This window comes from Cyanistes caeruleus, chromosome 10 (assembly GCF_971803275.1).
Source record: "Cyanistes caeruleus chromosome 10, bCyaCae1.hap1.1, whole genome shotgun sequence".
Classification (NCBI taxonomy): domain Eukaryota; kingdom Metazoa; phylum Chordata; class Aves; order Passeriformes; family Paridae; genus Cyanistes; species Cyanistes caeruleus.
In genome coordinates, this window is record NC_141710.1 from 17,751,501 (window position 1) to 17,776,311 (window position 24,811).

The 24,811-nt window shown below is 47.3% G+C and overlaps 1 long non-coding RNA gene across 6 annotated transcripts in view; it reads right to left on the reverse strand.

Annotated features, from left to right (window-relative positions):
- Positions 1-24,811, reverse strand: part of LOC111933369 (uncharacterized) — a 274,768-nt gene that overhangs the window by 3,537 nt on the left and 246,420 nt on the right. For 5 of the 6 annotated variants that reach the window (XR_015274548.1, XR_015274547.1, XR_015274549.1 and 2 more), the window contains 2 exons: positions 9,140-9,305; positions 6,617-8,121 (listed from right to left, as the gene is read on the reverse strand). This is a non-coding gene — a long non-coding RNA (uncharacterized LOC111933369). Of the gene's footprint in view, positions 1-2,728; positions 2,818-6,616; positions 8,122-9,139; positions 9,306-24,811 lie in introns of those variants that run through there. The other variant, XR_015274546.1, reaches the window with a different exon arrangement.

The following is a 24,811-nucleotide window of genomic DNA, read 5'->3' on the forward strand; positions in this document are numbered from 1 at the left end:
TGCTCCCTGTCTCCTGCTTGCTCTCAGCCCATGTGATGCTTTGTTTACTCACTGCAGGAGCAGATCCATGCACCAGCCATTCCCAGCAGAACCATTGGGAGTCCAGGATTTCTTATGTCAGAGTCTGCAAACACTGGGCACTGATGTGTTCCCCTCCTCCCCACTCAGCTCCCCTCTGTGTTTTGGGTTCAAAGTGAAACTATCCCAGACTCAGGGACCTCGAGAGAGCAGGACTTGGGAAACACCAGGAGAGACACTGAGGGCACGAGCGTATTATCAGAAAGAATTTGAGTGCTCCCAGCAGCCCAGCAGCAAATTAGAAAGTTTTGGCTCCCAAGAATGAGTTGTGTTGTTTGTTCCTGCACACTGCAGCTGCTCGTCCCTCTCCCTCCCCACCCCCCTCCTTTGGGTGGTTTATTACACACAAGCTACTAATGAATGGGAGCCGCTGTTTTACAGTACACCACACTTACAGGACTTATCTCTAGGCCTACCACAGATTTGACTGATCAACAGCAGGGCACCACCATCATAATTCTTCCTAGAAACAGGAGGATAAAAAGGGGTTTGTTGGAGGTTGGCTGTGTCTGCAGAGAATCCTGCCTGCAGGGCCTGCTGATGCCATCACTCGCTGCTATGGTCTTTGGCCTAATAAGGTACAGAAACAAAGATTGTTCACTTGTTCAAGAATACTAAAGTACCCAAGTGACGGAAAGTGGAGGCAGCAGGGCACACATCCAAGTGGGATTAAGGCCACAAGTGCAACGTTACAGGGCTGACTGGGTGGCAGAGGGAATATCTGCCTCTGAAGAAAAAAAAATCCAGTTCAAACATAATTTATAACATGTCACTCACAGTCAGAGGTGGCTGTCATTAAGAGTTAAATGTTGCATTGTGTTCAACTTATTCTGATAAGAATTCTCTAAGCTGCTTATATGTTATCATAACTCATGAATAAGTGGAGCGTGGGCAGGGGAGGGGGGAGAGGCTCTCTGGGGCAGGATGGGACCCAGACTGGGAGGCAGAAACGCTGGAGCAGAGCTGGGCTGCTGGATCCTCAGTGTGGTGTACCCTCAGTCTGCACATTCCAAGGACTCCACAGTGAGTCTTAGACCCTGCCAAGCCCATGAGACTTGTCACAGTCCAGGCTCTACTTGGACAGATCCACCTCCTTTGCTTTTGTGCACTTCTCCAGTTGGGGAGCCAGGCAGTAACACCGAAAGGATCTAAAATGGTGCATTCAGCCTCTGCTCAGCTGGCCTACACAGCAAGGCTCTATGAAGGTTTAAGAGCTGGAGCTGAAGGAGAAAAAAATGGGCAATGTTGTAGCCAAGTAAAAAGCCCCTAAGTTAATACTGCTTACTGGAAATGGAACTGGGAACCCAGCAGAAGAGCAGCAGAGCAGTTCTTTAGGGACAATATTAAATTCCTCTGACTGACTTGGCAGTTTGGAAGCAGCAGGATTGTTTTCTCTAACTTAGGGAAACCCAGCAACAGACCCCACTGAAGTTCAAGCAGCTAGATCAGGCCCAATCCCACTAAACTTTCCAGGCTTATCAGGGAATTTTTTCCCTACAACTTTTTCCCTACTTCATTTTGGGTGTAGAGAGAAAAACCTGCGTGGAATAAGAATTAGAATCATAGGAGCCTGTTCATTTGCACAACTCATTGAGTGCAAATAGCCACTGTAATTCCCAGTTAGAAGCATTTCTCTGGTGCAGCTCATTCAGAAAGCAGCAGTTTGTTTACTCACTGGCTTGGGCTACCTGGATCACGTTACACCTGCTGAGGCTGCTGGTAATGTGGGAGGTTGATTTTAAACTGGCACTGTTGCTTTTATAAAGCCTTTAATGTCATTGGCTCTGGCTGTGTTCAAGATCTCACCCATCAAGCCAAGGCTTAAGGGACTTTGGGCTGAGACATCCCAGTCCTCTCAATTCCCTTGTCACTCAAGTCAACAACCACAACTTTGCTGAGGTAGGTGTGGGACAAATATTTCAGTCCCTGACCTGTGCCTGGTCTGACTAAAGACCCAGGGTCTCTGATTTGTCACACTAGAGAAACACTGCAGCAAGTACCTGGTTTTCTGATATGAGTATCTGACCTGCTACCTCAGTGTTGTCTTCACCCGTGTTGGAAGGCCAGAGGGTTGATCACAGTGAGCTCCTGGTATCCAGAGGTGGCTGCAGGACACTGCAGCTGCAGGGGTACATGGTGTGTGTGCAGGCACAACAATGCTGCAGTGCATTCATGTTTTTGGCCTCTACAGCTCTGAGGAGCTGTGGATAACCTGTGTCCCTGCAGAGAGCAGACAGCTCCCTGTAGCCACCTCTCTTCAAGGGGAAACAAAAGAAGACCCAGGAATTGCATCCACCCATTCCTGCCCCTCAACCATGGCAGTATCTGGAGCACACCCACGCATGGGAGGTGAACCCATGGAAACGTTTTTGTGGGTGGGTGTCCCCACGGGGGATGTGGTGCAGCTTTAAGAGTGTGCAAGTCCAAATCCATTTGTCTGGACACAATCAGCAGAACTTGTCAAAAGAAAAGTTAAAATAGATGTAACTGATGTGTGAAGGCGTGTTTTACCCCGCTCTAAATTCTGCTGGATACGTGAGTAGAGGCAGGTAGTAGATTAACTATGCAGCTCAGAGACCATTAAGGCTTGCAGAGGAACAATTAGTCCAGAATTTGCATTTTATGAAATTGAACCTTTTATAAATCTTACAGCACAGCTAATGGCAGAGGTTTCTTCAAGTATTTCCCTGTGATCTTTGTCACGTGGGGTTTGTAGCATCTTGCCAGGATTATGAGAACCTAAAAACGTAAAAGGCAATTTTTCAGCAAAAATTAAACCCACTGGTTTATCTTTACCATCTGTGTGAAATGTAAACAGAGAGAATAAATAAACAAATACAGAAAGATACATTTGTTTTAAATAAATGTGAACAAAGGGTTTGACACATTTGCAGTATGTAATGCTGGTTTTAAAACATGATTTCAACCACCTGACACATTCAATTAAATACAGAAAACTCTCCAGGTTGTATTTGCATTCTGGAAGAGCAGCTACAAAAGAAAGTGTAAGTGCAGCAAATCATTCTGAAAATAAACTGATTTGAACAGAGAATGATTTCTCCCTGAAAGGCTGCAGTACCACTGACTTTGTAGTATTACTTGAAAAAGCTGCAAGTATCTTATTTTTCCCCATAAAACAGATCCACTTTGGGAAGGGCAGACTGACATTTTGATCTATCTTCCAAGAAACCATGAGAGAAAAAAGTCACTTCTAGAAGCACAAATTTTCAGTAAAGCCTCTTTTTTCTCCAATATTCAGGGAAATTCCTAGTGCAGTTCATAGTCTTTAATAAGAAAACAAACAAACAAACAAAAAACCCCCTGCAGCAATAAATGATGGAAGAAAACCAAATCCCTTTTCCAAGCAGTGACACTGCCACTTTAATAGCTTCCCACTGTACTTGGGGTTAGTTGCCAGAGAAGCCTTGTTCAGCCTATTTGGGGGCCCCATGAAATGCTGCAAGCGTTACTGAAATGAGCACTTGTCTTTTGTTGAGCTGCATGCTAGCACCATACAGTGCTGAGCTGATAAATCCACTTTTTCTAACACAAGCATTTTTCAAACAAAACTACCATGAGACTGATGAGTAATGCCAGCTTGCCAAAAAAAAAAAAAAAAAAAAAAAAAAAGACACACACCCCTCCCAGGCGCTGCTGACACTGACAGCTGTTAAATTCACATATTCACAAAATGAGATGGGTTACATAACTGGAAATTACAAGAGCGACTCACCAGCGAGAGGAACTGCAAAGCAAGGCATCACTGGGGCTCAGGAAGGAATAGATCACACGTTCCCATGTGCACTGTCCCACTGATGGCCGGGATAAAGCTGTGCCTTGAGCACACAAAGGTTGCCGGGCACTCCTCACCCTGCATCAGCAAGCTGTTTGTAGTTTGTTCAGAATTGAGATTTTTTTTTTCCAGCAAAGTGAGGATGCATGTGGAAAAAGGATATATTAGTGTTGCTATGTATGTTATGACACAAGGGCAGTTTAAAAGCCCAAATGTCACATTTTGCAAGACACCATGCAAAAGCAGTGACTCTGAAAGGCTTATTGGCAAGTCTCAAGCAGCTGAGAGGGCGGCGGAGAAGGTGAAGTGCTGGGTAGAGTTAGGTTTGACACAACCTAGGTAGATTTTAATTTGCATCAAATTTTTCAGACATATAAGTGGTTTGCAAAGATGTTGTTTTTATCATTCTCATTGTATGGCCATAGAGCTGAGCTCTGGAGGTCTGTTATCTTCCCATGCAGGACAGGAAGGCAGTGACACAATGTCACCACCGCATCACCTGCCCTTATTTCAGTATCTATTTCTAAATTGGTTTGAAAACTTCAACAAAAGCACCTGGTTCTGGAAGGGCCATGGAACAGATGATGGAGAAGAGGTATCATTAAGGGCTCCTGAGGAATGGCAGACTGTGGAGCTGGTGGAACAGCTCAGGAGAAGGAGCAGTGAGGGAAGATGGCAATGTCTGCACAAGCTGCCAGGCCCTCACATGTTGCTGAGATTGCCAGAAATGAGGTTCTGAAGGGGGCTAATCTGGACATAAATCAAACCAGAAAACAATGGATGTCTTTATGAATAGCCATAACAAAAAAAAAATTCAGTAATTAAACCACCATTAACACCAAGCTAAATTTTACACATTCAAAATGATCTATGCTTCAATTTTTTTCTGCTCATGGCTGAATTCATTCCTCTTACATTGTAAGAGGGGTTTTGCTGTTATTAAAAAAAAACAAAAACCTAAAAGCTTTTTTTTATAAGCAAGTTTATCAAACAAGAAATGAAGATGAAATGACAACTAAATGCATAAAGTTCCAATGTATTTTATCAGGTTACTTATAATAAACTAGGCTAATGCAAAATCAAGATGCACAGACAAATCAGGAGGGGAAAAAAAAGAAACACAGAAATGAATGCTTTGAGAGTGATGTCACCTAAGCTGGTGTGTAGGTACAGTCTGCTGCGTAGGAGAGCAGTGAAAGCATAAACAGAATACTAGATGTGCATTAAGCCACAAACAGAAATAGCTGTGAACAATGGCAAAGTCTGGCTGCTCTTCCAACCTTAATGTAAGGAAACATCTTTATAAAAGATGAGACAATAGCGAGTCTATAAATGACAGCCCCATAGGCAGGGAAGGATTAAGAACTTCCTACAGTTCCTAAAGTATGAACCTATATTGTAACCCTTCCACAAAGGCAGCCATAAGTGCTTTCTCTGAATTAGTCCACCCAGAATAGGAAAAGGCATCAGAATTAGTTTGACTTTTCCTCTGGACACCAGCCACACACTCTCAAGGCAGAGAGGAAGGAGTAAAAGCAGACGGAAGCGCAGCACTTGTTTAGGACCTTTTGCCAGCATACCTGTGGGTCCCAGTGCTCATTTTGCCCTCCCTGCTTCCTCCAGAACCCAGAGACCTTTGGCAGCCCTGATCCAGGCCACGGCAATGTGCTGCTCTCTAAAGCTGAGCTTCTTTGGCCCTGCAGACACTGGGAATGCAGGCTTTGCACACAAGCAGACATGAACTAGGCTGAGGCTTCAGCGTCCATTTAGCACTTTTATTTTATTTATCTTATTTTGAAGTTCTTTTGTTGTTGTTGTTGTTTTGTTTGTTTGTATGAGTAATAAAATACATTCATTTAACTGGGCATGTGTTTAATTTGAAAACATTAACAAAACACCTCCCAACACCTCATGGCCCATGACCTGAGACATATTCCTGTACAGGAAACATCCTCTGAGCTTTCAGGTAGCAGACTACCCTCAGACCTCAGATTTTCTTGCAGACTGCCACATACTCATCTAATAAAGAATTTTAATTGAGGACTATGGACATTACTATTTAATACAATTCCCCAGACCAGCTGCAGTGAAAGGCTTCATGGGTTATCAGTGGTGCATAGGGCAGGGGCTGGCTGCCACCACAGACTTTGGTGATTCTGCTGGTTTATCTCTAACACAGCACTAAGCTTGTTCACATACATTCCTCTGGTGAAACTCAAAGAGCCTGCACTTCAGGGAGTTTTCCAAGCAGTCAAATGTGAGTGAGTGCTTCACTGCACTGATGGGGAAGAACTGTCCACTGCAGCTACTGCTAACACAGGCACCTCTAGGCACTCCAAATCCTTGGATGTGGATGAACTGAACAACGTGAAGAGGTACAAAACATGCAAGACCAGGATCTACTCTGAGTGACATTTGTAGATTTGCAGCTGATTATAAATTCCATAAGATCTACAGAAGTCAACACTAAAGAATTTGCAGCAAGTTAAAGCTCTTGAGATCTCCTTGTTGCCTTTGCCAACAATTCCTCATTCCAAGCTGGAGGCTTTAGGGAAAATCTGGGGCATTTCTGGTCCAAAAGTTCCAGTGGAATAGTTCTATCTGTTTTCAGAAATGATCCCCTGTTTGTCAGGTAGAACTTGGTCCCTGAGTGTTGACAATACAAAGCAGATATGAGTATATATTTTTAAAAATATAAAAAATTACCCAGATGGTTTTAAAAATATTGAAGATTCACCATCCAGCTATTTACAGTCCTATTTTAATTTTTTTTTCCTGAAAAACAAGCTAATATTCTGATTCTCACTGTGGGCTATAAATTTCATCCCCCCAAGCTCAACTCCCAAGCCACATCCCTGAATCAACATGCTTCCTAATGGGAATAAATTCTTTTCAGCAGAGCTCTGTTAAAAATGACCACCAGAACCAAACTATTATTAGTATTCAGGGTAGAATTACATAGTGTCACTATGGATATTTGAATGTGTAGGTGTGGGCCTTAAATTATTTTATGGCAAAATTCAGCCCCATTTCTTACCCCTGGTGTTCAAACCTGCTCCCACTGGAGCAGATTATGATGACCCTATAAGAGACAGGACCTTGTCCAATAGATCTGACAATTACCAATTATTCATGTGAGCAATGCACGAGGTCTTGTAGCAGTGGGAATAAAACACAAGAGCAAATCCACTTGCTCAAATGGCAAGTTTCTAGATTCAACAACAAAATCAGAAATCTGCAACAGCCCTTCCATCCCTCACATAGTTTGTTGCTTAAAATCTTAAAGGAAAAAAAAATATCATGTTCTCTATTAATATGATCTTATCATGATCAGGTTTTTTTCCAATAAAAATACATAATTAGTTTTGTAGCTTTTCTGTTTGTACTGCAAACCAGTAAAGGAAAACTGTGAAACTCACACATTTTCATTCCACACTATTCTGAATGTTACCTAACTTCCCAGTTTAAAAATAGATTACAGGGATTAGGAGACTTTTGAATCTAAAAAGAATGCACATATTAGGGAAAATGCTATCTAAAATAAATAGCCCATTTTAAAAACCAGTCTCCTAGTTTGTATGATATTAAGAAAAAAAACACTTCATAGACATTTAGTTTAACACATGCCAGTCAGCTTCATTTACAAGTTCAAAATCCAGAGGTAGATAAAATATTAGTTTGGTTTGGAATATGCAAAGTGACAATTTTTCATGTATTATTGCTCTGAAGCACTTGATACAAAGTTATTATAGAAGGAAAAAATAGTTACCAGAAGGATTTATTTAAGGAATGGCTACTGCAAATAAAAACTTTCAACTAAAAAGGATTTTTAAAATTGTTTTTTAATATGCTTTTAATGACCTCTGCTCCTCATACCTACCTCCTTGCTTCCCAAACTGTTTGTACTGTCCCCAATAACACTCAGTGGAAAGCTGTCGTTCCTGGCTAAATCCTTACTTAGGTTGGATGCTATGCCTCCGTTAGACAGGGTCACAAGGTCACAATCGATTTTGGAGGCCACCTGGAGAGTCCAGGCCGTGAACTGACTCAAAAAATTTATATCAGAGCTGGAATGGTCCACCTCCCAGGGCTCAGCCTGCGCTAACACCCCAACCGCAGGATGGAGCCTGCCAGGCCCAGCTCAGAGAGAGGCCAGAGTTGTTGACCCCGTTAGCTGACCTCTTCAAACTTCAGGAGAATTTTTCTGGCAGTTACCACGGTGACTGGGCACTCCAAGCTTATCCTTCTTACTGAAAAAAAAAAAAAAAAAGAAAAAAAAAAAAGACGAAAAATTAAGAAGAAAAAAAAAAACAAAAACGTTAAAACCTACCTCGTAGGGATGTCTATCAAGAATCAAATACATAAAAGTTTTAATTGTTTGCTTCTCTCTTGGGCTGCTCTGGCTCTGACTGGAACATCCGATGCGAGCATCGAGAGAACAGTTTGGCTAAAAACATTTCAACTTGTGAAGAAATAATGCTCAGTGGATTTAACTAGAAGCATTTCTAATATCTGCTGGTGATCACAAGTGACACACTAAGAGGTTTATTGTGAAATAATATTTATTTTTCTTTATCTTTCTCCAAGTTACTACCACTTCTTATTGAACTGAGAAGAAGCTGAGACAAGGTTAAGGGAAAAAAATATTCTATGCTGCCTTCGGGTTTTTTTCCTTTTAAAAACTATCTGCTTGGTGAAACATTAAGTATGCAGCAACACATTGCTTTGGTCTCTCAGAAGAGACGGCATAACCTATTTAATGTACCATGAAATATTATTTAAGAGGAAAAAGCAAAAAAAAAAAACCCAAAAGTTGTCAGACATCGTTAGTGCTGGTTTTTTCAGGCACTTTGAACACTAATCACTTCACACATAAAATTTAGCAGGTAAGCAAGGTCTCGTGATGCTGACAGAAAACACTTGAAACACATCAAGGGATCACAGAGCACACTAAGTAAACAAGAAAACAAAGTGCACTCTTCATTTCTGAAACAATAAGGGGAAAACTGGTGCTTCTTAATTTCAGAGCAATCACATATTACATACAAAGCTTTTATGTAAATTTTCCTCATGCTCCTCTACTTGAAATAGCATCTTGCAAAAGGGAGCACTGAAGAGTACACTGCATTATAGCTGGAAAAATCCTACTTAAGGGCTCCTGATGGCAAACTGTCAATCAGTATTCCCCGCTTGTTATGAACTGCTCATTTCTGGAGTACAGCTAAACAGAGGTTTAATGATTGAAACTTTAATGGCATTTTGTCTCACACATGGTTCTGAAGTGTCTTCTGTTGTTTGAAGAGTTAAATATGGATATTCAAATTGCTGCTCAGGCACTGCTCTGCTCCTCCTGGGCTTCTCCACTGGCAGTGCTGAGATGGCAGAGGGGACCGAGCTGCTGAGTTGCCTCTCATGGGAGGAGATCACACATACCCTATGGATACAAAAATAAAGCAGGAGGTTTGGGTGTGGGAAGCAAAAAGCACATAACTGATCTTTTGTTCCAGACTTACTTTTCATTTCTGCTGGAAGGATGAAAAAAAGGCAGTCCAGCATACGTGTGTTAACTAACATTAAAAAAAACAGTGAATGCAGGCACGGTACAGGACTCTTTCTCCTTTCAAAACTGGTTCAATTGCTTTGAAATATCATATGCCTCAACGCTAAATGGATACATAGACACTTAATAATATTATTTAGCAATAGTGAATTAAACATGAAAACAATTTAAATTAAAAACACTTAAAGATTGTTTCCCCTATTATTAAGGATGTGTTAGAAAAAGGCTAAGCCTCTCATTAGGAGATGAATTTTTTCATTTGTGTTTTTGTTATGGCTATACAAGATGTTTTTATACTTTTGCTTTTTTTCTCTGCATGAAATAATGTAAATTGAAACAATCAGGTGACTGATCATTAGGCTAGTGGAAAGAAAAAAGTATTTGTTAAATTCTATTTTTTTTTCTTTCTTTTTGAACAACACTGTATATACAAGCATGTGCCTTTCAATTAGATACCATGATTTATGAAGTCATGCTCAGGGCTAGCCAGGTTGTTGACTCAGATTAGAGCTATGATGCCAGCTCATTCCCTGGTGACAAACACTGACTGTCCTTCCCGCAGCCAGGCACCCCTGGCAGCCTTATGAAAAGACCTTGTGGCTGGCACAGCACTGAGCAGGAAATGAGGTCCTCTCCGGTTTGGGACAGAGATGACTGGAGTTACAGAAAGCTGTAAAGCAAAATCAGCATCTCCTGAGTCACAGACTTTAAGCTCTGCTGGACCCCGCAGTTCCCAGGGTGACCTGGCCCACCAGCGCTGCCTCTCCCACACCCCCTCCCACCGAGTGCCCAGGGGAGCACCCTGCACCCCGTGGGGTGGCATGGCTAGGGACTGATTTCATGTGGGAGAGGGGAACAGAGGCCACCACGGTGCCCCGCTCTCCCCGTGTGCCCCAGCCTGGTGCTCAGCACCCTCCTGAGGGAATCCCTTTCTCCCTCGTCTTTACCAGAATGATTTTTGGCACATTATGTGGTGTTTTTCTAACAATTTCACAAGGCTTTTATGTCGGCCTATAGCTTGGGGATCTTTGTGTGGCCTACCCTCCTCCAGGAATTGCACATATAAATCACTGGAAAGCAGGAAACCCTTAAGACCTGGTAGGAAGCTGTTTGCCACATTCGCCTCAGCACAGACAGCTGTGGACCACCGAGCATCTTGCCTTGTAGGTCCTGCAGTGACCCAGACACCTGGACCTGATACAGAGGAACTTGGCCCCCTTCTTCCAAGACCTCTGAGCCAGAAAGTGAGCTCCTGGAGCAGGGTTAGCAACTCCTACTCAATTCACGGAGCAGGGCTCCCCGATCTTCGCTGTGTAACACTTTTACTCCAAACTCCCTCAATGCCATTGAAACAATAATATTTAAACCATTTGGGGCTGAGATTATTGCTTTAATAAATTGGGTTTTTATTGGTTCATTGTGGCAAATAAGCCCCCGATTGATTTTGCTCCTAATCAGCATGGAGAATGCATTCCGCTGTAATTAAATCCCGTGTAACTGGGCACTCTGTGTTCGCTTGTCTCTTAGCTTGCAGTGGCATGAGATACAGCACATCAAACGCTATCCTCGCCACGATAGGCACCCTGCCAGCCCGCGGAACGATGATGCTCGCCTTTAGCGTGCTTGCAATGTGTACGGCTGGAGCGCGTTTGGAGCAGCGAGCAGCGCTTGGAAGATGTAGGAAACTTATTAGAGGAGGAAGATGGCCAGGGATAAGGTCTTTTCTCTCGAGGAAGGTTTGACCCCCCTCTCTGAAAACACTGCGAGGGAGGCGGGGGCCGCTGCCCCTCGCGCTCTCCACAGGTCCCGCAGCCCCCGGCGCGGCTCCGCTGCCGCTCCCGGGGGCTCCGCCCGGGGCAGCCGGGTCCCCTCGGCCGGCGGGAGCGCGGCCGGGCTGCCAGGCGGGCAGTTCTGAAGAGTCGATCTTCATAATACAAATCCCCCGGCTTCGCCTCCCCGCCAGCGGCGCGAGCCAGCTTTTTAATTGAATCCCGGGGATTTGGCCGCAGCCGAGAGCCCCGGTTCGGGCCCCAGAGCCGCGGGTCCCCCCTCCCGAGAGCGGGACCGTCTCTTGAGGGCTGATCTGTCGCCTCTAAAGCGAGGGAAGGGGGGGGCTCCGGCGGCCTGGGGGAGCCCCCGGCCCGGGCCCCGGGAGGCAGAGCGAGGGCTCGCTGCACCCCGGGGCTGGGGGCGGCGGGGGGGCCGGGGGCAGCTGGCGGGGCCGCGGCTGCTCCCGCCTCTGGCCCGGGCAGCGCTTTAGGGGGGGCTCAGGCCGGATCCTGCCCATTCTATACGTTAATGCTCTTTTCTCTCCGGCTGCAGGGAAGCAGGCCAGCGGATAATTACCCCTCACTGCAATCCGCAGAGCTGGCCTAATCCGAAAGCTCAAGTGCCCGTAAGTAAAACTTCAGGAAAAGTTATTGAAACTGACAAATACAGGGTGACAAATAATCAATAAAAGCCCAGTCCCACATCCTTTATTGTTTCCAGGCTCTAACAGCAAGTAATGACACCTCGGCGAGGACGGGGGAGGGAGCGGCAGGGAGCGGGCGCTGGGCTGGCTCCTGGAAAGCCCCCACTAAAAGAAGCGCAGGGAAGAACCCGGCAGCATAAGGGGGACGATCCCGTCCCCATGGGAGACGTCCCCATGCCACCCTCCCAGCACCACCCCCCGCTTCCCCAAGGCCTCCCTGGCGCCCGGTGGCGGGGCCGGGGCGCTCCGGATGGGCGAGCCCGGGAGGCTCCAGCCCGGCCGGGAACTTGTGCCCGACCCCGGAGCCACCCGGCAGCCTCGGCCCAGGCACCTATTTCACGCACCCGCTCAAAAAACCGGTGGCTGTAATCCGCGTTCTGAAATGTGTAACATCCCTGAACACCCAACGCGCTCCTTCTCATTAGCATCTCGGCCCTGGATTTTCCACGCCGCAGTTTCTAAAGTTTCAGCGAAGGACGCCGGGCAAGATAAATCCGTGCTGTCGTTTCTCTCCCTTTCTGTCTCTCCAAATTAAGTTTTGATCTATCAGTTTAAACACTGGCCAGAAAGTTGATTCACTTTCTGTTAGGATTTCGGGTTAAACCGGGGGCTCCTCCAGTGTCTTTAAGCTTTTGAGCTGTGTAAATGAACTGCAGTGTCACATAATCGATGTGGAAAACTCAGCTGTCACAGATACGAAAGCAGCCTCCTGCCACAGCAATAACTTGATTTGGCATTTCAAAGTTTGGAAACGTGCTGTCTGCGCGTCCGAGGCTCGGGGAGGAAGCAGAACGGGGGCGATGCTCCGGGCGGGTGGGGGGACAGCCCCCGGCCACGGCGGCCCCCGGCCTGGGCAGCCCCGGCGCCCCGCACCGCGGCACCCGCTGCCGCTCCTCTGCCGCTCCCTCCCTTCCCGACACACGCTGCGAAAGTTGTTTCCCAACTTTGGCGTTAGGGGAGGCTTGACCCAGAACAAATCTCAGTGTCTCGGTGGCCTTTCCAAAGCGGCTGTGCCCCCCCGCCCCGAGCCTGCGGGACGTGCCCATCTGGAGCACGCACCGTGAGAGCAACTGTGCCGCGTACAGCCACAGCGGCCATCAGTCACTGAAAGCCACACGCTTCAGTGGACCGGGGATAAAAAGAAGTCCTGGTGACGCCTGGTTAAACCACTGACCCTCTTGCGAGGGCTGGAGGAGGGGGGAAGGCGGCCCGGCTTTGGGGGGCTGTGCAGGGCGATCCCCGGCGGGGCCGTGCCCGCTCCCGGGGCTGGCAGCGCTGCCCCAAAGGGGACTCGGGGCAGCGGTTCCGGGGCGCCCCACGGGGGAACGAGAGACGGGGAGGGGCCCCGGGCAGAATCCCCGGCCCTGCCGTGTCCCTGGGCGGGCACGGGGCTCCCTCCGAAATGGTTATTTTCATATCGGCTTGGGTGGAAACACCAACCCGTGGGCAGGGTGTGCTCTAAGCCGCGGAGTAAACACTGCCTCGGTCCCCTGTCCCTGCTGCACACCCCGGGTTACCCGCACACATGCGCAGGAAAACAACTCAGCACGTTCAGATGCTCTCTGGAAGGGGAAGGCTTTAGTTTCAAATTAGGAAGCTCTCTGAGATGAACGATAAACTCCGCTTTGGTCAGGCTATGGTGTTCGATCATATCTTTGTGGTTTTGTCCTCACCGAAAAGGGCCCCGGAGGCTCAATCAAGAAACAGAATTTCAGATAGTTTGATTTGACATAAGGAAACTTTGCATTTGTAATATTATAAGACTCTAAAGGGGAAAAAAAATGAAACCTCTGTAGCTGAGACAAGAAGTGTGCCTAAGTGCCACTACATTTCAATCCCCATTCGGATATAATTTAAGTCTTCTTTGGCTTACAGTAATATACTCTCCAACCTTGAGGCTATCCAAAAGGGGGGATTTAATGAGGCTGAGTTTATACACTTATATAATTTAGGGGTTTCGCTGTAGCTGTAAAATGACAATTGCTACATGTGTAGTGCAAAGGAGCTGAAATCCCATCCAGGGACCAAGTTGGTTATTTCTGAAGGAGCTGTCATTTCCAGCAGGAGGGCACAATGAGAAGGCCAGGAGCAATGGAGCTCTGATCTCCACCAAGGAGAGATAACCACCTGATTAAAATGGAGCTCTTGTTCCCTCGTTACTCGATCGTCGTGTGAACTTACCTTATTTACAATTATAGGCAATGAGTGAGTCGCCCAGATTGTAATACACCTATAGCTTTGGGTTTACTCCTCCCTTTGTTATCGAGACCATCTCTCGGACAGATTTCTGGAGCACTCATAGCATGTGAGCACAGAAAGTCTCTCAAGGAGGGAGGGGGTGTGTGCGTTCAGAGCCCGCAGTGCGAGCGCAGCGCGTTCAGCCTCCCACACGCCCCCGCTGGGAAGCGAGCGGGAGGCCGGGCCCAGCAGAACCAGCCTGTCGAAATCAGGATGTTTCCAGCACGCAGGCACGTGTGAACACCAGCAGAAAGCACAGGGGCTCGGCAGTGGGTGAAGGACTGTTTCATACTGCACATCTGGTATTCGCTCATTTTCCAGGTGAAGCCAGGCACGGCGGCTGGGGGAGGACACCCAATCTCGGGCCACTCTGGAGCCCAGGTGTGCACCAATGGCACCAGACAATGATGCACCTCTACGCTGAAATTTAACGCATTGTTCTCCATTTTAATATTAAATGGTGCAGTGTTTGCCAGATTATTATCCCACTATTGCTTGTGCATTTGTCTCTTATGTCTAGTGCCTGTCATTACACAAAGCGTTTTGAAGAGCTAATTTCAAAAGACAGAAAGTCTACACTTACTATAAAAGTCATTAAATTAGCATGACAAGCATAAAGTTCCTAGGTTATAATTTGGTTATAGATCTGAAATCTTCCCTGCTTTCTCTCTCCACTTGAAGGATGAAGGCTGAAGCGAGGCACCGACTCGAAGTTAGGACAATTGAACTGTCGATTGTTTGGTGGAGAAACAGGGAAGAGATGCGGGCTCCAACACCATCTTTTTGGCAGAGCAGTGGGTGACAAGAAAGAGTTCTGATTTTCTCTCACATCTCCCAGCAGCCAGAGAAAGGTGTGATCAGATGGTCCTCTACTACAACAGGTGGGAGAAAAAAAAAAAAAAAAAAAAGTCTGGATGCATTTCTCGTGGATTAAAACGTTGTTGGAATAGCAGGACGCATGCCTTTTATACCCCGCTAAATGCTAAGATGGGAAGATGTGTTATAAAAGCAGCCATTGGCTGTTTCCCCTAAGGCTGCAACATCCCCTTCATTTTAATCGCTTCTTCGTTTCGGAAGAAAGCTGTGGAGAGGAGGGGGAGCGCTCCTTCCCGCAGCTCCCCGTGCATCTGCAATGACGGGGGACTGCAGGAAGCCCCGCTGGTGCCAGGACCGGCAGCGTGGGAGCGCCCGCTCTGCCCGGCCGGGCATCCTCTCCCTGACACGTTGCATTTCCACAACGAGAAAATTAGAGAAGGGACGGGGTATTCAAACGCGATGCTCGCAGAAGAGGCTGCCCTAGTAGTTATTTAGTCTAAAAATCTGCTGTCAACTTTTTTATTTTTTTTTCCCCCGTCAGGTTCAGCGAGGTGCGTTTCTTTGCGCTGTTTCGTTTGCTTTTAACCAGGCATGCTGCGAATTGTGGAAGCTTTCCATTTACCTTTTCTTCTTTAAGCGTTTTAATTATCATCACTGACCTGTTGGGCATACCTACAGTATCAATGTCCCTTTTACATCGCTGCCTTCCCTTTCTCTGCATGTTTCTGCTATTTAACACTTGCTACCTTTGCCATTAGAGTCCTAGAGTGACCCCCATGGGTATCTTTGAAAGAAAGACCCTCTGCATTCCAGCACTGCCTCCTTACCCAAGTAATAGCAAAGGGACCATTCAGACACATGGACCACACTGAAGCATTAATTAGGCTGATGAAATCCATAGAAATGTATGGATTCAGCATAATCGAGTTTCTTCTGCTGACTATAGTTAAGGAATACGTGAGCAGCTGGGAGAATAGAAAGTACTGTTAGGGTGAAGTCATGCATGTAATTGAGTATATTTAACATAACCATTTTAATGATCGGTGATTAAAAGTGCATCTACTTAAATTGTATACCTCTGCAATTTGTCCATATCAACTTTAGAGCACACACAAAGAAAAGGTCGTCATATAAATTTATAAACAAGATCCCTTCCTGGCTACACATGACTCGAGCTGGAATGATAACTCAGCAGCAGCGAGGGGGGAAAGGCCTTTTGCGAGAAAATAGCTACGCCAGTGCGATATTAATTAATCACTGGTTTGGACCCTTTGCTCTCTTGTGCAGTCACAGTATTAGAAGTGCATAATAAGTGAGTTTTCTTTTCATCCATAATTATTTATAACAATCAGATCACTCGGGGAAAAAAAAAAAAAAAAAAAAAAAAAAAAAAAAAAAAAGCTGGGTTTCTTTCCCATATTAAAGGAGTATCTTTTCCCCTTTTCCCTCGCTTGACAAGTGTGTGTGTGTGTGTGTGTGTGCAGATACATATAGTCAAATAAAATATTTAGCTGGTTTTTTTTTTTTTTTTTAATCCACAGAAACATTGCCGGAGATCCAGCAAAGAAACAATAAATGATTAAACTTCTCCCGACGCTAAACTTGTAGGCAGAGAGGTTAAGGACTAGAAACGTGGACAGTGTTTGGGGGAGCCGTGGTTGATGGGCACGCAGGAGACCCCTGAGAATGGGAAATTAGCAGTCAAAATCTGCTCGTGGGGACTGGATCCCACAAAGCCCACGCGTTGGGAAGGCTGAGTGTCTCTCTCTCGCCTATTCAATCTGCCCAGGCTGGTTGCAGCGAATAAATAGAGTCATTGTGGAGCCCATACACAAACCGACCCAACTCCCTCCCCCATCCCTTCTCGCCCTCCCCCCGTCCCTTTATGCTTAAACGAACACAAATCTGCAGCCGCTTTGCACTAAGAGGAGCCCAAACTTTTCTTCCCTTTACTGTACAACGCCTGTGGGAAAGGTTTATTCACACGTATGGAATATGTAGTGATGTCGGAGAGACGGGGGGTCACGCTGGGTGAGGGCAAACAGGAGCCTGCCAGGAGCAGGACCCATCGGGCGTCCCTCTCCCCGCGAAGATAACGGTTCAAAGTAGCCAGATGCATTAAACAGCCACAAAAGGGGCCAAGAGGGATGGGGGGCGGGGGGGTGGGGGGAGATTCACTTAAGTTTCTGGTGGAAAACTTAAATGCTGCCGTCTCTCCCTCTGCCAGCATCGCTGCAAGGTGAAATCCATTTGGCCGCATCCCTCCCAAGCGTGCGCAGCCCCGCGCCCGGGGAACTTGCTCCGTGCAAGAGAATTTGCAACCTTGAAAGCATATTTTTCTTCCAGCTATGGTGGCACTTAGATGATAATGTAGGCAATGAAACTGGGGAGATTTATATCTTTTGGAAAGTAGGACGAGCCAGATGGTAATAGCGTCATTAACAAACAAACTTAGGATCTGCAAGTGAAGCTTGAAATTGGGAAAGAGATCTGGAGAACAAAAGGAGCTGCTGTTGGGGGGGGGGAAGAGTCCCTCTTCTGCCGGCCAAATCTAAGAGCACATTCTGGAGGGGCTGCTCCTGCCCAGCACTAGATAATAAACGACGGCTTTTTCCTCCCCTGTTGTGACTGAGAAAGGACAGAGAAAACTTTTGCAATAGGCAAATGTGGCATTTATTTATGTGTAACCCTTTGTAGTCTCAAGTGTCCCAAATGGGCCTTTAATTCAAATCCCTAGTTTGATAGGGAGGGATCGCTTCTCCCAAGTTTATTTTAGAGAAACAAAGCGCCGCTTGTGAAGGTTGAAGGGCCAAAAGTTCAGTAATTATTTTTTTGAATTAATAGTAACGAATAAATATTAAAGGTTAAACGTTGTTTGCTGTGAGAGTGGAAACATCAGACGGATTTATTGTATCTTCGAGTCTTTTTTTTTTTTTCTTTAACCCACTCAAAAACCTCTCACTCTTCGCTAGAAGGCACCAACACAGCAGGGGCGAGGGTCCCAGGGCAGGGATGGGATGCGGGGCGTTCAGGGAAGGGGGGCAGCAGGGAGGCTCCCTGGCCAGCTTCTCCCCTGCATCACCCTACGAATTTTCTCTCCAAAGCCATCCCAGGAGGTTCTCGATTTCCAGGGAAAAGGCCTTCAGCACAGATTTACCCAGCTGAAAGTCCATAAACACCGGAGACCCGTCAGCTCCAGGGCTTCAGCAGGAGGGATGGACTGAGTGCCTCCTAAATTTTAACCAGTAAGTTCTCAAATGCCACAGAAATGTTTGGAGGTCTTTAGAAGATCCCCGTATCTCCCTTCCAAAGTTGATGGTTATTAGATGATTAATTATTTAAAAGATGCCTGTTAACTACCCCAAGTTGAGAGACATGGACCCACGCTCTAAAGTAAAAACCTAACGTGGTGGGATTTTTTTTTTTTTTTTTTTTTTTTTTGAGGGGGGGGTTATATTTTTTTTTTGTCAAATGTGCTGGAGATCTTTAAAAGCCCCGAGGACTTACCCTTAAGGCATTATTCAAAGAAAAAAAACCTGAGACTGGCGGTTCGTCACAGGCAATTGTAAAGGGTTTCAAAGGACCGATCAAACGAGTTGGAGAGTAATCTACATTAAAGTCCGGATGGCAGTGTTACAACATGCACCTGCAGGGTATTTGCTATCCGTGCCCCTTACAGAGCTACAAATCACCATTAAAGAAAGCTGCTTAAGCTTCCTCCGCGCTTCTAGAAAGACTTACTCGGGCTCCTTCACTTTGATATTTATACATCTTGTTATTGATAAGTGTGGGGCTGTTCAGAGCTCCCTTCCCCCTCCCGAACTGTCCCCGGGCACTTTTGCAGCAGCCCTTCCGTGCCCCCACCCCGCGCAGGGCTCCAGGCTGTGTCCAGGCTGCCCGGCCCACGAACGACACGCGTGGCCATGGGGTTATCCCCGTCTCCCTGCGATGCGCCGGCTTCGGGAAAAGTTTCGGTTTATTTTATTTATTTAGTTTCCCCCGGGCTCTGTCACCAAGGCGACAGGGGCAGCCCAGGCAGCATCGGCACGCGGGATGTCCCGGAGGATTTTCTCACAGTTGCGGGAGGCGCAGACATGGAAATGAGCTCATTGCGGGGGAGTGGCGGCCGCCCGAGCCCGGCCCGGCCCGGCCCGGCCCGCTGGGGCCCGGGGCTGCGGGACCCGCTCTCCTCTCGAAGGCATTTGGGGGAAATCGCGCAGTTTCATCCCCGGAGCCCCGGAGCGGGCACAGTTAACCCTTGGCACTCCGCGGGGCCGCGGTTGCCGGTCGGGAGAGCCCTGGCGACCCCCGCTCGCCCCTGCGCCCCCACGGGCAGCATTCAGTGGGCTCGGTGCTCCCCCCGCCAGGTGATGTCAGCGGGGAGAAGTAAAGTTGTAAGACAAACAAACAAACCGGCAAAGCTAGTGGGGAAAAAAAAAAAATTAAAAAAAAAATCAAGATTTTTCTACCCACTCGAGACGAAAAAGCTCAAAGGTCAACAGGGATTCATCAACCGCTTCCCACGGCTGCAGACAGGGCGAGTCACTCAACTTGGATTTCTTTTTCGGGTAATTGTAGCGATCAGGTCTGTGTTTTCAGTACTTCCCTGAACTGAGTTCTTACAAACGAACAGAATCCCCACCCGTGGCAGGTGTGACTGCGGTGCCCCCGGTGTCTGGTGCCCGCTGGGAGCCCGGCTGGGCGGGGGGATGCCCCTGGCACCCCCGAGGACCCGCAGCGCTGTGAGCCGGTGGTTCCTGCCGCGGGCAGCTGGGGGAGCACAGCGAGGGAGCAGAAAGGAGCTTCGCCGCTCTGACGGCACAAGAGGATTTAGCCGCTCTGGCAAAAATCAACTAACTAAAAACCCCGCGCTAAAGTAAGGGACAATATCCCGAACTCGGTGTACCTGCCTCATCTCTTGACAGCCGAGGCAGCGCCGGGCTGCTCGGAGGGCTGGCACCCCCGGCCCTGCCGGGTCCCCTCGCTGTCCCCACGCCGATGACGGGGCAGCCAAGCGCGCACTGCTGGGGCCGGGGGGAGCTGCGATGGGGCGGGGGCCCAGCGGCGCTGCCAGCGCCCACCGCAAAACTTTGCCAAATCAACAGCTCTCCGCGGAGCGGCCCTCGGAGGGGCGGCGGTGAGGAGGGGAACGGGAGCCCCGGCCCGACCGGCCCATCCCAGGCAGGGCGGCTCCACAGCGCGGGGACAGCGCGCAGCTCGGGCCGGGCCCGGAGAGCGGACGCGCACTGGGGTGCGCCCCCCCCATCACAAGCTCAACTTCTGCCCTGGAGCCCTGGCCCCGCAGCCGGGAAAGGCTCGCTGCTGCTGCCAGCGGGGAGCGGCAGGGTTTGGGACAAAGCGGGCCGAGGCAGGGGCAGCCCAGGACAGAGGGTGGCACATCGCGGGGCACCCCCGGCGCCGGCAGCCTCTGCCACGTCTCCTGCCACATAACGCAACTTGCGCTCGCCTCTTAACAGCTGGAAAACAACCCCCGATGCGATTACAGGGCTGGAGAGAAGGTGCCGGAGCGCAGCCCCGAGAGCCCCAAGAGCCCCGGCTGCCCCCGGCACCCCCAGCCCGCAGCTGATGGGGGGGCCCGGGAGAGCGAGGGGACAGCGCGCCTTGGGCCAAGCGCTAATTTGGTGTGTACGCTTAAGGCGGCCATCTGAGGGCTGGATAGCAACCAGGGGAAAGGGGTGTATTCGCGACTGGGAGATTTAGGTTGTTGCTAGGATGTGAGAACAAAAAATCTTCAATAAGTCGGGGAGGGGGGAGGACGGGGCAGAGGGGGAGGAAGGGGGGTTACAAGGTTTGTCACAGGGAAAAGTGCAGACATCTGCTGGAACTTCCATATCTAAGCTGTTCATTTACAGGAGCCAACTTCTGAAATCTCCACAATTAGATCTGCATTGTTCTTTCTCAACAACACTGCCTAGAAAGAAAAGGTCTTCTCTGTCGGGGCCAATCCAACGAAGCGTTTGACGTTATTAAATAATAAAGCGATTGTGATTTACATTGTTGTTCAGAAAAAGGGCCAATTATCCACTGTTATGTTGCCATAAAGATCATATTAACTCGAATTAGTAATCAAACAATATGCTAGCGTTAAAAGTATAGAAAGGACAACGCGACTGGTCTTGTTGCATCCTCACTTTTTCTTGTAAAACCAGAAGCATAAATCCACTTGAAAGAGGCTCAGAAACTTCATCCTTAACGGGGAAAAACGAAAGAGGTACCAGCCTTTGTGATTAATGGTCCTCTGTGTTGACTATTTTCAATTAATTCAAAGCCACTCAAATCTCATATTGATTTTTCTGTTTACAAATTAATTCTTCTTTCGAATATCACGAGAAATGTTCCATGGTACTCTGAGAACCAGGGCGACTTTTTTATATAAAGTCTTTCAGGATTTTGAATTTTGGGCGCTTTTTGTTTGTTTTTCATTTTGCTTTGAGCTTGGGATTTTTTTTTTTCGGAGTAACGTTTTCTACAGGCGTTTGAGTTCCAAGCAAAGATGAACCTCACCACCACCAAAACGCAAACCCAGCCGCATCCTTGCACTCCAGCAAATTTCTTCTGCCATAATCAAATAATTATTTTTATTAAAGCAGTTATTAGGTTTATAACTCATTTGCCACTTAAATTTGTGCAACCAACCAAGGCGATCTAAATAGGTTTGAGTTGCCCCTTGGGTCCGGGACGTAAGCGGTAAGAAGGAGGATTAATTATGGGTGTGTGCAGCAGGAGGACACAAAGGCTGGCCGGGGGTGCGGGGAGCAGCGGCGGGGCGCTGCCCCTTCCCCGGCACGGAGCGGGACCCCCGGCAAAACTCTCCTGCCCTCGCTCCTGAGCTGCCACGGGGCCAGGGCTGGGGCTGGGGTGCTACAACTTGTTGGCAGTAAATAAGGCGCTGTCAGGTGATGATGCTCCGGCGCGCTTGAAACGTCCCGAACAAAGTGTTAACGAGACTTATTTTCCATGCGTGATAAAGGATTATCATGATACAGGATTATCGATATGATATGATGATATGATATAGGAGCATCGATCTCTTGTCTCCTGTGTAGACAAGGTCCGTTCTTTGCGCGCGGGATGACAGGATCTGCCCCCTGGAAATGTGCTCCAAGCGCCCACCCGCACCTGACTGCTGGTTCTAATGTCATTTATTGCCAAGACGTTTTGTTATCGGCTGGGGGTGGGGGCTACTCGGAGCTCAGGTAATAACCGGGTAGCTGTCAGCTTCTCCCGTTTAGCACTAGTCAGGCAAGAATGGCTTTGCCAAACTGTTCCAGGAGCTGATGCTATTTGTTACCACGATTAGGGGAAAAAAAGAACGTTCACAGTAACATGGGTTTCTATAAGCAAACGCCCAGCAATTTTCCTCAGCGCAATGCATCAGCAAGTATATCCAAAAGAGCTTAATCTATTTCTTGCAGGTTAGGTGCAAGAGGAATCAGCAAGGGCTGCTCCGGGATGCCATGAAAATCCCGGCTCATTGGCTTGGCCGCGATAGGACGAGGCACATCAAATCGAGGCGGAGAGGAACAGAATCAATCAGTCCTCTTGGCTGAGGAGTGAGCCCTCGCTCTGGAAATCATTTCGAATAAAACTTGTGTAACCAAGTGTAGCCTAGCTTACTCTGAGCAGATCGTCGAGAGGGAAAAAAAAAGTTAAAAAAAATATTACGGAAATAAGCCAAGAAAAAAAAAAAAACAAACTGGACCGAATTATTAAGAGCGTAAAGTTTTCATCCATGTATAAGGATAATATATTAAGCCAAAAAGGAGACAGGTTATCTCTAAACAGGATTAAAATGCTTTCGTGTATAGGATTAGACCATCTCATCCATTTAAAAACAGTGTCTCACCTCCTCCCCACAACACTTTATTATATATTAAAAAAAAAAAAAAAAAAAAGCAAAAAACTTTCCCCGTTAGAAGCACTTGGGAAACACATTTTATTAATCGAGAGTTTTTTTTTATTTTTCTTGCAATCAAATGCAACTGATGGCCCTGAATAAGCCGCCTTGTTAGGAAACGGGCCATTTTTTAAAACCTGTGATCAAAACAGACCTGTCTTCAGAGAGAGCACAGCAGATTTAAATGTTGGTCAAAAGGAGTCACAACTGTTCATTAAAAGCAAACCCTAACTAGTGCTAATGTATAGCCATTTTGTGAGCTCAGGACTGTGGAAAGAGGCGAAAAAAAGTCTGAGAGTGTGAGCTGATGCCGTGCTGGCTGGCAGTGTGTGGTCTATTGTAGGGAATGTGCTTTTTCCACTGAACAGAGAGCCCCCCTCTTTTATTCCCCAGCTCTACTGCACCTGCACTGGATCAGGGAGCTACTGCCATTCACCACATCAACAGAGAAGACATCTCTGACAGCACTCAATTCATTACATTTCTTCCTGCTTTTCAAACCAACGCACAAAAAAAAAAAAAAAAAGAAAAAAAAAAAAAGAAAAAAAAAGTATTGCCAATCAGTGCCTGGGGGGCAGGGAAGAAATCTTACATTACTTTATATTCGCCGCTCATTTTGTATTTCATTAGTCAGAAAACTCACTTCTCTGCCAGTTACCACTTTTCTCTTCTTTCTTTCTTTCTTTCTTTCTTTCTTTCTTTCTTTCTTTCTTTCTTTCTTTCTTTCTTTCTTTCTTTCTTTCTTTCTTTCTTTCTTTCTTTCTTTCTTTCTTTCTTTCTTTCTTTCTTTCTTTCTTTCTTTCTTTCTTTCTTTCTTTCTTTCTTTCTTTCTTTCTTTCTTTTCTTTCTTTTCTTTCTTTTCTTTCTTTTCTTTCTTTCTTCTTCTCTTTCTTCTCTCTCTTTCCTTCTTTTTCTCTCTCTCTCTCTCTCTTTCCTTCTTTTTCTTTCTCTCTCTCTCTTTCTTTCTTTCCTTTTTATTCTTTCCTTCCCTGCTTAGGGGGCTGCTGGCAGTGGGAGCAGGGCCGGAGCCACCTCCCCAGCCACGGCCGGGGCAGTCCCAGGGAGCGGAGATGGGCCCATGGCGGGGCTCCCCAGGACAGAGTTTATTCATAATTCATGGGAGCAGCTCGCGGGAGACGGGGAGAAAGAAACGGCCGAAGAGACCCAAGTGTCCTGCAGCAGCTGCGGGGGGAGCGGCTGTGGGGGTGCTACCGGGGATGCCACCGGGAGTATTACCGGGGGTGTTACCGGGGGTGTTACCGGGGGTGCTACCGGGAGTATTACCGGGGATGCCACCGGGGGTGTTACCGGGGGTGCCACCGGGGGTGCCGGGGCAGGCGCCGGGAGGGGACGCGCCGGCCCCCACCAGCCCATGGAGAAAGTTGTTATCGGCCAAACTCCTCCAAAGGGACTCCGGGGAATTTGGGGGGTAGCTTGGTTTCCTCAAGAACCGTTTTCAGAAGCATTTGCAAGCGAAAGAAACCGAGCCGAGGGGTTTAGACTCAGGTATTTGATCTCGCCGGACCCAGACATCTAATTAGAGTGGCCTCAGCGATTGAAATGGTGTTAATTCCCATTGTTCCCCGCTCAGATCCCTTGGCCCTCCACCGCTGGGATGGTCTCCTTTTCAAAATACTAAATAAAATATTTCTATTTGAAACAAACAAACAAGCAAACAATTTCTGTATTTTCCCCTTTTCTGGCCCATTTTTCTCCGTCGCGAGCAAAAGCAAAAACAAACTCCTGCGAATTTTTTTCGCAGACGCTGGTAAAGAATAAAACCCCCTCTGTGGGATCTTAACAGAAATAAATCACAAGGAGCTCTTGCCTACCTGAAAAGTAGGAGGAAATCCGACTGTCTGGTTTCGGGTGTAAAGTGTGTATCGATAAGGAAGACACAGCCGACTCAGAAACGGGACCCAATTAATCTATGGG